This window comes from Pagrus major, chromosome 5 (assembly GCF_040436345.1).
Source record: "Pagrus major chromosome 5, Pma_NU_1.0".
NCBI lineage: Eukaryota > Metazoa > Chordata > Actinopteri > Spariformes > Sparidae > Pagrus > Pagrus major.
Window position 1 is genome coordinate 19,114,833 of NC_133219.1, and position 13,988 is coordinate 19,128,820.

The 13,988-nt window shown below is 39.9% G+C and overlaps 1 protein-coding gene across 1 annotated transcript in view; it reads right to left on the reverse strand.

The window, feature by feature from the left end:
* Positions 1 to 13,988, reverse strand: part of dapk1 (death-associated protein kinase 1) — a 75,522-nt gene that overhangs the window by 60,105 nt on the left and 1,429 nt on the right. The gene's annotated exons all lie outside the window — the stretch shown is intronic.

The following is a 13,988-nucleotide window of genomic DNA, read 5'->3' on the forward strand; positions in this document are numbered from 1 at the left end:
TGGTACTGAACAGGTAGTGTACAGTGGGTTTTTATTGCTTTTTCACTGACAACAGCTACCTGCTGCTGCTGACAATGACGCTATGAGAATGGTGAGCGTGAACCTAAACAGTAAAGTTGTGAGCTTGCTAAACAATAAGCCGAGACTCACTATAAAGCTCCCCATAAAGCTGAGGGGAGCTACAGATTCAGGTGACACAGGTGACCCCTTTCACAAGTCACACTGTTGGTTGCATTGCCATTTGAAACATTATCAGAAAACTATTGATTATAGTTGCTTTACCTTCTTAAAAGGAGTACAAGAATAACAAAGTACAAGAATAAAGGTACAAGTGCAAAGTTAACCCCTCAAAACACTCAATATTCTGTATATTTGATATGTTTCTCAACAAGTTCACACCAATATTAGACAGACTATTTACAAAATAATGAAACACAATGACGTTATTAGAGTCAACTCAACTGCCTTTACCTACCTAAGGCTATTTTTTGCATCCCAGTGTGGTTATCCCTGTGATAATATCAGCAAATACCTAATCTATACTGCTGCCTCACATCTGCCTTTTAAATCTGCTCTATGGTCTGACACACTTTCTGGAAATGGTGTACTGAAGAGGATTTGATGCCATTAAATACAGGTCTACATCTCAGGTTGGATAAAAGAGAGGTGCCGTAATCTGGCACGAGTCTTGATCCATGTCAGCTTTGTGACAAAGCAGCTTTTATGCAGCCCAGCGATTGGATGATGGGATCAGTCATCACCATGTTAGTCTGGGTAAGAGTGGTCAAGTGCAGCAGGATTCACGTAGGTCCCGAAAAGACCAATATATCACAAAGTAAACCCTGGTTAAGTGAGTGGGATACACATTTTACATTTGATCCCACCCTTTACAACATCTTGCAGGAGTTAAAATTGTCCCTATATAATAATATCACTCCCCAGTTTACTTTAAAGCTTAGAGATCCAGGTGAGTGGAGTACACATGGAGATACAGCACTAACCTCTCCTTCAACTGCCTGCACTGCGCTTATTCAACTTATTTCAGGCTGAAGTGCTTAAATGTGCCCACTCACATGAAGTTTGCAGTACTCCAACAGCCAGTCTCATCAAATCAATATGTGTGTTCCAATGAAAATTAGCAACCTCACTAGTGCTTACTTGAAAAGATTGTTTTATTAGGTGATGGACAGAAACTGTAAATGTTGTTTTAAGGTTTTTACACAACCCTAACAATGTGAAACACAAATCTGAAAGTACAGTATGAATAGTCATCATACAGTATGTGCTACAACTTTAACAAGTTAGGCTGCATAAGTGAAACAGTTTGCAAGGTTATTTATGTAAACTGAAATATATAATTGACCCCCCCTTTAATTAGCACTTAGAGTCTGAGGCCAGACAGTCCATTAGTTTGTTGTCTTTTCACTTTGCAGGGAATGACTCTGACTCATTAAGTGTTTCCATACTGATACAAGAAGCAACACAGTCAAACTCATCTGTTCAAATATAATGGAAATCACAGCAGCTAACAGCTTTAATGGATTAGATGATGAACCTGATGTTTAAACAGGATCTGCATCACTGCCAAATTGCTTGGCACTCAGGAGAGCAAAAACTCGGGACAAAGTGAGAGTGAGAGAAATGGAGCAGTACGACTGTGAGAGTGAGAAATGGCTTAAATGTGCATCACATGTCTTCATAGATCTTACTAACGTTCTTTGCTGATTTAACTTAGATATCTGGTCCCTTCTTTGTTTTAAATTTAATTCCTAAACAACTCAAACCCCAGTGAGAATTTGGGTCATCTTCCAACCACATCTTCACATGAAAAGAAACCAACAATCTTTGTTTTTGTGTGAGCTGCCTGGTCACTACAATTACAGTTCTGCTTCTCTAGTTAATTAAATTGTCTTTGGCTCATGGGGGATGAATAAAGTCCCAGGTCACTGCACACCATCTTTTGTCAGTGGCCACATTCACCAGATCAGTCTACTCCCCCAGAATAGTTCATCTGATTCTTCTTGGGTGTTTATGTGCGAAAGGAAATGGTATATGTAGATGACACAGCAGATAAAAACCAGAACAGAAACTGCATTCTGCTGACAAGTGCAACTTTTTAACCTTCTCAACTGACAACATAGGTCAATTAACATGCTGTAAAAACAAAGTTAATACTATATTGGACTAGTTGAACGACTATCAAAAATGCCAAATATTCATTAGCTCCAGCTTCTCAGTTTCATTCAGTGTGTTACTGAATGTATTTGGGTTTTGTACTGAAATGTTGCCGTGTCTGGTGGAGTTTACATAATAAATAATTTAGACATTTCACAAGTGCAACTTCAGAATCATTATTTTAATATCGGTCCTGGTATTACAGATTTTGGACCTCGCAATAACAAGTTGCAATCTTCCTTAAACATCTGTCCAATTCCTGAAACAAACTCAAGAATGATGGCCATTTCTGGATTCCTGTGTACTTTTATGGGTTATGGTACAGCCAAGACATGTTACTCAAACAATTCAGTCAGAGACCTTTCATGTGATTCCACACTTTTCATGCTTTTTCATCCATTTCATGCACACTTCACATAATTTCTGGTTTATTTTTTCCATAGCAAGTTGCGTCCCACCAAGTTCAGATGAGAAAATCAAACTAACTGCTCTCGAGTGCGGTTCAACCAACAACAGAGAAGTCAAAAGGACGTTGCCTTTGCAGCAGGGCATCAACCACAGGCTCTGAGGCTCTCTGCTGTCCGATATGATTCAGTGTGAAAACTCCCCGGTGAGGCCAAGCTTTTCATTAGCACAGAGCGAAGTGTGGGAGGGTGCCTCAGAGTGCTCCCTGCCCACTCAGCTGTAGTGTGGGCCACAAACTGCACCGGCAAAAAAACATTATGCAACCACCATGCTATTGTGTACAGCGGAAGGGTAACCACAGCAACAGGATTCAGAGACTGAGCAGAGGAACCAGTGCTGGTTGGAGGAAGGAAGAGTGTGGTAGATAATCCTTGGTGGCCATAAACAGTGTGTATGAGTGTTTGTGTACAGATATGGATTTTGCGAGGAAGTCCTGATGGAGTTTTTTTTCTGAGCCCATACCCCATTCAAGGTATTTAATATTAATAATGCCATGACGAGTCTCTGATTGGCTAAATTATGTTCAGGCTTTCCCGGGAGACCTTAGTTCCTTAAGTTCTAGTTCTTCATATTATCGGCTCTAATTTAACCAATACCCATGAATAGCCAATAAATACATTTCCCAATATCGTGCTGATAATTTATTGGTCTGGCATCCCTAAAGACAACCAAAAAATTAGACACAAAAAATTAATCATTGCGATACATTTTTTCCTTACTGCCGGACCCTAAGCTAAAGCTTTTGCTCAAGATTACATGGTCAGCATCTTAAACTCCTCAACCACCAGGACACCACTAGCCCAGTAGCTGAAGATATACTGTAAAACACTACAGGTGAACACAGGTTGGCCTCCGTAATTTATGTTACATTACTTGCTGACTCTCACTGGAGAAACTCACTATTCAACAAAGGTCTAGCTCCAATAGTTTTTAGAGGTATCAGTAAAATTAAAAAAAAACATTTTTTATAATGTTTATGCCAAATATCTAAATGTCTGAGTCATTAATCTGAAATCTAGATATTGTTGTCAACACCTCTGACATGGCTGGGACCTTCGATCACTAGAGATCTCTCTACGGGTGTGTATAGACTGTTTTACAGTCTAGGAGCCAATGTGAACACAGGAGGGAGGAGTCCTAGTTGCGGTTTCAAAAACTATAAGCGACAGCACTGACAGACAGATCACTGACAGACAGCTAAATGAGCGGCAGGCAGTATTTGCCCTTGTCTAGTAGCCACAGTGAAAAGCCATTCAACATGTCAGAGGAATGTCATTCACCTCCCCCAGCTCCAAGGTTTTAAGGCAGCCCCAACAATGGATACATTGTGCTTAGAGGTAAAGAGAGGGGAAAGGTTCCCTTTACCATCTTCAGGGTTGTTATGATCCACAGCCACCTTGGTTCCCAAACATGTTCACTGCCAAGAGCCCCTGAACAGATTCCTCAAGCCTAAGAACAACATTATTATGATCCCACAGATTTGATTTGGTATTATTCATTACAGAAACAGGTGTGGATTTAAACAGATACTGTCGCCAGTATTAGAAGAAAATCATTCTTGTACCCTCTAATGATCTCTGTGCTAGTTTTAGAAAGACTGATCTGGACAAGTGTAATGAACAATAGTCATAACTGTGCCACCTCCTCCAACAGTGTTCCTTGAGAATCAACTAATCATGTAGAGATAATTGGGAAAGCCTGATAAAACATTCAATGTGAAACAATGCAATGAGTTGATGAACTGTGAAGCCCTCTATTATCCTCCGTGCTGATTCTAAGGCTTACAATAGTTGATAATTTATGCAAATATTCTGTAAGTCTGTCCATTTACATGCCAAAAAATAATCTTATATTTGTAAACGACTACGATTTTGTGTCTATCTCTAATTTTTATTCTTGGTTGTTTGTAAATGTTGAGGTAAAAACTAATTCTTTGTTGCAGCCCATGAAGATATTCTTATAGGATTGATATGAATCCTTTGAGACAGAGTGAGGCACACATCACTGCAGATTTTACACCCTGGTGACAATGAAGTCAAAGAGTGAAATCATTTAGTCATCTTTTCTCATGGACAGCTGGACCACACTGACAAGCCAGGTCAATATTATTCTAATACGGCCCAATATCGTTTAACACTTTTCAAAAACTAGTGCGCCTATGATACTGATGTTTCTCTTCATTAGCAAGATGACACTCCTGAAAAATGCTTTTCTTTGAACATAGGCAACTAAAATCTTTAAATGTTTCATGTTGTCTAAACACAAGCAACTTAAACAAAGAGTCTACTACCACGCAAACAGCTCACTGAGGCTCTACTTTCTTTACAGCAAAACAATGAGCTAAATGCTAACATCAGCATGTTAAAAAGCACACAATGTCAATTCTAACATGCTGATGTTTGGCAGGTTTAACATTACCATGTGTACAGTTGAAGCTGATGGGAATGTCATTAGCTTCGTGGGTATTTGGTCATAAATTCAATTAGTGAGCAAACTATATACCAAATGTTAAGGCAGTTCAATAGTTATTGAGAGATTTCACTCAAAACAAGAAATTCAATCTCATGATGGTGCGAGAGAAAAAGTTAGGGGGTCACCAAAGTGAGAAGGATTTAGCCTCTGGGAGCTGTTAATGTTTGTACAAAGTGTCATGGCAAATTAATTCAATAACCAAAACTACCTTATGAAAATACAGGTTTTGGTACCACAAAACTGAGTTACAATACCTAATCGCAATTCTAATATTTTGATATAAACCTATTCAGCTGAATAACATATCTTTGTTCATGTGAACTGCACAATGCCAACCACAACAACAACAACATTCTTTCAAGTTTGCATTGAATCTGATATTTTGTCATGTTGGTTAGGCATTTCTCAGACAGTTCTCACAGAGCTGGTAAAAGCTTTGGTGTTACCTGTCGTCTGTAGATACCAATGTGCCCAGTTAGCTGAACAGGAGCACTAAGTAAGACACAGACAAATACAGAAACCAACTTGATATCAGGCTGTGCATACAAATTGAGAGAGGTGCAATACCGTTGTTCTGACAACCAAGGAGATGGTGGCAGGAGATGAGGAGGGGGGCTCCTGGTGCTTCAGCTGGCCCATCTATCGTCTCCTGTTTTATTTTGTGCTTGCTCTTTAAACCAGGGCCCCTATACGTCTGGTGAAACTGACATTCAGCAGGTTTCGAGGTGGTTAACTCTGTCATGACTCAGGGAAAACCAGCAGACATGAAGACTGGTTTTGTAGGTTTCGCAAAGCGCTGCGCTGTGTGCTGATGTGACCCTGTTGTTATGATAAAATCTATAAAATGACTAGTCTGCACAATATGACAATCAAATGACATAAGAGGACTGCACTTTATGATTTATGGTAATGACTGCGATATTAAAAGAGTTGACTTTCCTAACCTTCAGTCTGACCTTGCTGACATTAATTAAAACTGAGCGGAGTTATGAAAGCCCCTGCCCTTTCTTTTGATTATCTCAGAGCAGAAACACATCACAGACAACACAAAAGGCTGATTTTTAAGGAAAGCACCTTCAAGGAAACATAACAGAGTGTAGGAGCATGAATACTGCCAAGGCAACTCAGAACAACAAAATGATCCACCTAGAAACAAGCAACAGAAAATGATTGGCTAAAACTGTTTGAGGACTAACAGGAGCGGAAAACTTCATTTAAAAAAGGCCTGATAATCCTAGTTTCAATTGTATGCCTGTTTATATAAAGGCATGAGAACATAATTTAGTGTTACTGACATTTAGTCAGCACTACTCAAACTGACTTCCTGATGAGTCTATAAGAGCGTGAGAGAGATAAAACTCTTGAGCAGCAGATAAAACACTCTTAGCAGTCACTCAGATATATGGTGCATGTGATCAGTTAATTCCCGGCCAAATTAAATATGTTTATGCCCCAAAGACACTCCACGCAAGTACACAACAAGTAGAACAGTTCAAATAATGACATCACTTTGCTGTAACACATTATGCCAAATCCCGACATCAAAGTTTGCATTTGTCCGATTACCGGTATCAGTGATTTTTTTTTGTCAGATTGCCGATAAAATTAACAAATTAAAAAATGTGCTACTTTGGCTCTTATGCAGCATCCTCTCACGTGTCCCGGCCATAACACTATCTGATTTGTCACACGTCACAATTAATTTCCTATAAACACTGAAAAATTTGAATCTGCAATGTAATTAGTAATTAAAGTTATCAAGTAAATGTAGAAGAGAGGAAGTAGAACTTAAGAACAGTGCTTGAGTAAATTATATAATTTCATCAAAATTTTGACACAAAGAGTTTCATTTTTACTGCAAATGAACATCTGTCTCAAATATCGGTTATTGGTCTCCTTGATTTGTAATTAACGGTATCGGTATCGCCTTGTCAGTCGACCCCTCATATACTTTGTTATGACGATAATGATAGAATATCGATATATTGTCCAGCCCTAACTGAGAGGCTCTCCCTTCAGCAATGTAGGGCTGGGTGATATAAGAGTTATATAATGAGAATAGAAACTTTGCTTATTAATACAATAATATACAAAAAAAAAACTTTGCTTATAATAAACTTTTAATATTGTGTAGATACTGTAAGTAGTTAGGTAAGCAACCAAGTTGGCTGAACACACCAATTGCTTTTGTTTTCATATCATTAATGATATTAGTCAGACAGAAACTACTGGCAACATGAAGCCTTGTTTGACTATTAAGTGGATGAGACAGCCCCAAACAGGGCCAGACGACAAAGAAACAGATTGGTGATGTATGACAAGCTGGAAAGTTGGAAACCTGTCCCAAACACAGATGGGCAATGCAAAGAACTTGGTTCATCACTTGAATGAGCAGCGAGGCTCTCAGCAGCCAACTGCAACATTGCCACGTGTAAAGGTCACACAAGTTAAAATTACAATTCTAATCCCAATTGAATATGTTTTCTTTTTCTGAGGCTTAGCTAAAACCTGATGCTCAGTGCAGATATTGTTATTTGAATGAGCTCCAGGTTAGAAACTCTGGCTTTTTCTCTGCTTTAGTTTTTTTTTAAACAACCAGACATCAAGCAGAATCAGTCACTCAGTCTGCACTGCTCCTCCAACCAGACCAGCTTCAGCCACACTGAGGTTCAGGCAATAGTCATACTGAAAGCCTCCAGATTATTTTTCCAACAATGATCTTTAACCTCTCAGGGGGCTGGTGATATTTTAATAGTGCTTCAAATTATCTTGGGTGCAAAAAAAAGAACATTTCATCCATCAGAGAGGCGAGGTGTAGAGGCAGCAAACAGGCTTATCAAAGTGTTAAAATGAAGACACATTTTTAGAAAAGGTGCACAAGACCTCCAACAAAGAAATGGTCAGTGTGTCTTTAATGCATGTGTGGAAAACGTGTCGGCACTCCTTCCTTGTTCATACTGTTGTGAATAACCAAACAAAGACATGGCAAACAAAACATGACGTGGGACAGCAGATGGAGGTGTTATAGTATATTCAGCTGATAGTGTGAAAGCTGTCTTGACGTCTTGAGTACTTGCATGTCCTAACTGAAAGGTAAATTTGCTTGCAGGCCAAACACTGTTGACAGATGACCACTGCTTTGACATTTTGTCTTTAACACCCCATAACAAACCCACATGTACTTTCCGATGTATGTATACAGACAAGCACACACACAGCACACATCCATCACTGGAGTTTGCACGATTACTTTTACAGTCAATATTTTAATGACACGTGTTCTTGCTTGCTCAGCTAAAGTGGCTATCACTGCTCATGCTAACTACCCAGAAATGTTTATCTTTATTCAAAACAAATGAGCTAATGGTGCTCTATAGTAACCCTATGCATCAGAGGGTGAATGATTAACAGCAAAGATCCCAATCAACTACAGCAAACAGCAAATTACCTTCTGTATTCATTTATGATTTAATTAATCATTACTTTAAGTAGGTTAGGTTTGATAGTAACAAATCACTGAAACGGCTTTATGTTTGCAAGTAAATATAGTCCAACGAGTGCTGCATCTTCCCAGGGAAATGTCTTGGACTTAAGTGGGTGAGCATGTGTGATAAGAGAATAGATGTTCCAAAAAATATCACATCGGAAGGAGTGTTACATAACAAACCTGCATCTTTTGAATGTAATAAAATATATGTTTACACCACTCCTTACATACATACATTTCCCACCGTTTTTTTCTGATCAATATTCCATTTTCAAATATTCTTGGTTATTATGTACAGGTCGTGGATTAAATGTACAGTATGTACAGTTTACTTATGTACAGTCATGAGATTCATTATTGTTTATTGTAGGGGAGACCATCTTGTGACAGTATTGGCAAGAGTGCAAAAGTACTACAAGGAGGATGAAAGACAGAAAAGAGAACAGTTGACTTTCCCTGATGATTATAGTTCCTCAGTTTCCACGCGTGACTGCCTGCAGATCTCTCCTAATTGACCACAAAGGGTTGTGGCTCCCCCACCACCCCCAATACACGTGCACGCGCACACACACACACACACACGGCGCATGACACCCCTGCCATTCACCCGCTAACACAGTTGGCAGGGATCCAATTATCCTCCATTGACTGCAGAGATTAATTGAAAATAACTCATTACGCTCCTCGAGGACATTCCAAATGAGTCAGATTTCAATTTGACTCGTAAGCTGACCGAAATTTGAAGACGTCTGACTGGAACAGTCACAAGACTTAAACCACCCAGGCAAAGATGGACAGGCTTGCCTTGGAGACATAGACAGAGAGCAGTTAAAACAAAGAATATTTGACTTCAAACCTGAACCCTGTAGGAATACTGTCAGCACTACAATCTTCAAGTCAAACAAACCATGTACTGTTCTTATCTTCTCACTTTTCTTTTTCTGGCACTTCTCTCTTAAATGATGATCTCTCCGTCACAGGAATATCAGCAGGCCTCTCTGACACATACACTCCGTACTACTGCGAGATAGTGTTGGCAACAGAGACTGAAGCTTAGTGTGCCTTTGCACTCAGTGTACTCAGTGTTGTAGATATGTGTGTCAGCTAAATGATTAAAATGTAAATACAGAAATTTGGCAACCAAAGAAGCGTGTGTTCTTTATCAAGACATCCTTTCATATTGTTAATTATGAATTTGACCTCTAGACCCCACATCTTTAGCCAACGATAAACAACAAGCAGATATGTTGTTGTAAGGTTTTTGCACTACATCCTCATGTGTCAACTGACTGCCTGGATGTTCAGTAATATCACCACCCATGCCTTTTGATTTTAAATGCAATAAAGCAAAAAGTTAGCTGCCTCCTGTGAGCTACAGGATTATGCCTAAAATTTGGATTTAATAGACAAACTTTCATGAAGTGGGTACAGGTTAAATCATAATGCTATTACATCCATCTCTGTTAGGATATAAGATGACAATCATTACAGATTACAATCGAGTTAAATTTAGGGTCAAAATAGGAACTACTATGACATTATTCAGTCACATTGAGTAAACTCTGCATTTCCTCCTTTTCCAGTGCCTGTCTTTATAAAATGACCTCAAATCAAAAGGTGTTATAAGCATTAGTTAATATAAAATATTATTAATAAACAATATAATATCCTAAAAGTAATGAACTCAAAGCCAAATCCTTGGACTCACAAAGTGGCAACACTGCATTTATGTGATAAAACTGCCGCTCCCTCAGGTCGAGGGGGGTGGGTTAGGGTGGGTGAGTGAGTGGCAGGTCTCATCAAGGCCACTCCTGCTACCCAGACTTCCCCTCCACCCAATAACCCAGGGTAGGGGCTAAATCTAGGTCAGTAGCTGGGGCACAGTCTGCACGGAGTGCATGCATGGCATAAGCCGGTGCTGGTGTGTCTGGAAAAAGGATGTCTCAGTTTGTTGTAGTGAATATTTAGTAGATTTATTTTTAATGGTCTGCATAAATACTGGAAGTTTTTTGAAGGGAAAAAGAAATCCTAAATTATATCACCGTTTAATACAGGAGCCCAAGTGGATGTTTTGCATATAATCCTATTTTGTATTCATCGAAATTTGGCTTTGGGGGGATTTTTTCAGAAAAACAACCCAAATGCAGACCCAGTTTAATGCTTTTTTATGTTGATTTGCATTGCAAAATCCCTGCTGAAATACACGGACCCCTCCTCTTCTGCAAATGGCAACCACACACACGCATGCACACACGCACACACACACACACACACACACACACACACAAAAAGAGGGGCAATTGGTAGAGAGCCACACAGCGGTCACATTAATAAAGACTAATGACAGAGGCAGGGCACTGCAAAAATATGCAAAGTGTAAAACTGCCCTGTGGACCAGATGAAAGGCACACACAAAATGCCTTCCACAGTCAGCTAATGTTTTAGTTCATCTTTGTGTCTCCGAGTCAGCCAGAAAGTGGCTGAGTCAGTGGGTCTCCAAACAAATGACAACATGGAAACTGAAGGAAAAAAGACTCAACTCAACTCACATGACCCAAACCATAATTCTGCTCTGCTTATTTCTTTGTGCAGACTTGGATGCTGCAGACTTGGATGCTGCTCTACTTTGGTGAAGAAGAATCCAGCTGAGATAATCTTAAATGACTGCTCACTTTGCTCAGACCAATATAAAGGATTGCTGATATTCCAGACTGATACCGGCCTCATTTAAAAAGATCAGATATCAGCCAGTCAGTGTTGTCTAGCGCTGACATGATGGGGGTTTCTCAAATGTGTTAACAGCAACGGAAAAATACTCCTGATTGTAAAGGCTACAGTGTAAAGGGTACAGTGTCCCAGATTTCCCCAACCCCCAAAAAACTGGAGAAAGTAACCTGAGAGTTGCTTGTCCACATTAGAATCTAGGAAGTATGGGTTTTAGTTTACAGCTCTCTGTCAAATTATGTCACACATGGCAATAAAACTAAATACTTGTCAACAACAAATTGGTTATTAATAGCTATATTAGGGGCGCAACTATTAACTATTTCAACTATGAATTAATGTGCTGTGTATTTTCTCGACAAACAGCCGCAAATCACCACTGTAACACCCTTAAACACTTCAATAATGCTCCCCCCACCATCATTTTGAGGAGGTCTGAAATAGGAGATCCTTTAAGATGCCAGTAGCTGTAAAGTCTTCAGTAATCCCCTGCTGAGCTCAGGCATGAAGTGAGAATTTTCTGCCAATCGGTGAGGCAATTAGAGAGATCAACTGAGCACAGATGTGGCCAGAGCTTGACTTATTAGAGGAAAGGGTTTGGAGGAGACCAGCAGCAGTGGCATTTTCTATAAGTGGCCCTTAAAAAAAACACAGACGGTTTCTGGACCCAGTTCAAAGGGGTGAAGTTGATGTCGTTTTGGCACCTTTGCGGGTAACAAATTAATTCATCGCATGGAGGCTTGACAGCTAACTTTCTGTGACTTCAGCTATTCTCTGAATGACAGATCGTTTTGCACCCCTCTCTGGACCCTCTGCACGGTATGAAATACGTCTGGTTGGTTATCCCACACACATACACACCGACTGACAAGGCTGAGACAGACAGGTCCAGGTAATAAGGTGGTTAAATTAAATATGATGAATAAATCATTCTGGATGGTGAAGACTTGGAAGGCTTTGGCAGGCGATTCTTGTGGCTAGAAACACAGATAGCACATTTGACCCTAAAATGAGCGTTACTCATCTCCTCTGGCTGTATGTACTGAATTCTGCTGCCTCTCATTATACTGCCTGCATGCTCACTGTGCCTAGATACTAATGAAAGTTAGATGCTTGGCTTCACTAGGATGCAGGTCTGCCATGCATGCACACCAAAGCAGGCAGTGTCAGTGTCAGTGAAAGAGTAACGTCACTGCTTGGGTGATTTCCCATTTCGCCAAACCAAATGGGCCTCATTCCAATTCAAGCCAGAGTCGAGCCTTGGGTACAGTCGGATCAAAAGCCTCTCTGTCTTTAAGTGCGTGAGGCATTACAGTGCAGGTCATGTTGCTGCAATCTAGCCGATGAATAGACGGATTCACCAGTTTTCATCATAATCTAACTGTGGCTTGACCAAAGTTCATCCAAGTTAAAACATGTGAAAAATGTTTGTAAACACAAGGTGGTATTCACAGTTACTGGGCCTCATGCAAGAACATTTTCGTATTCTTGTCCCAAACATGTCTTACTAGTTTCATCAAGACTTGCAGGTACAAGAGTAACAAGCAACGCAAAAAATGGGGAGATATTATCAGGTGTAGTTTCAAAATTAGGCTGATATTAAATATCAACTGTACTGGCATCAATAGAGTTTTGTAGATTAACCAGGCTAATCATAAAGTAGGTTAGATTTCTTTTTTCATATTATGCAATAGCCTTGAGCTTCTCCAAAGTCAGACATAATTCTTCTGCCTCATAAAGAAATGCAATCCTTCCAAAAGCAGACTTTTGCAATACTCTATCTGAGCTTGTCTCCATGGGGTCACACTCCAAATAAAAGCTTCCATGGATGCCTTTATTACAGAACGGCAATGATTTTACAAGAAAAGCAAACGTCTCACATATTTCTCCAAATGTCACAACCATATTTAAAATCTTTAAACAACCACAACAGAGAATGGACCTTGGTGTTGGAGCGACGACAAAATGAGACTTATCACACTCGCATAGCTGTCTCTTTACCTCCAGCCAGAAACTCAATCCCATTACACAAAGCTCCCCAATCGTCTCTATTACCAAAGCAGCATAGTAAAGCAGCAAGAGCAACTCCAGCTCTCCCCCACAGTGCGGGAAGGTGAGCGCTAAAAGGAGAAGCAGTGTTACCAGACAGGCCCTGGAGAGTAGAAAACAATTGGTTGATTATTACCAACACGGAGGTACATGGGTCTCTTTGATAAGCAGAAACTCACAGAGATCCATGTTTCTGACAATGATCTGAGAAGGCGTCTAGAATCCATTGTGGGGATAAATGCACCCTTGCTTGTGTCATGTCTACCTTTACTATTAAGTAATGTACTTTTTGATCTGTGCAGCAGTAAAGTTAAGCTGTATCTTCAACTATGTTTTCATATTCAACAGGACTGCACAGCATTTAATTATATCACTCACTCTTCATCCTTCTCTGTTGTTCAAACAACTTTCCAGACAAACCCCTGTCTTGTCAGATTGTTTCATCTACATTCAGCCTCTTTGACCCCATGATCAAGTGTTCACCTTTGACCAAACACAGTCCAGATGAAATGAATCCAGGCTGTGCCACAATGTAAATCCTCCCCCTGCAAAGATGCTGTCAGCCCCCCCTCCTGCAATAAATCTGCAGTAACAGACGCTAACCTCTTCATCACTG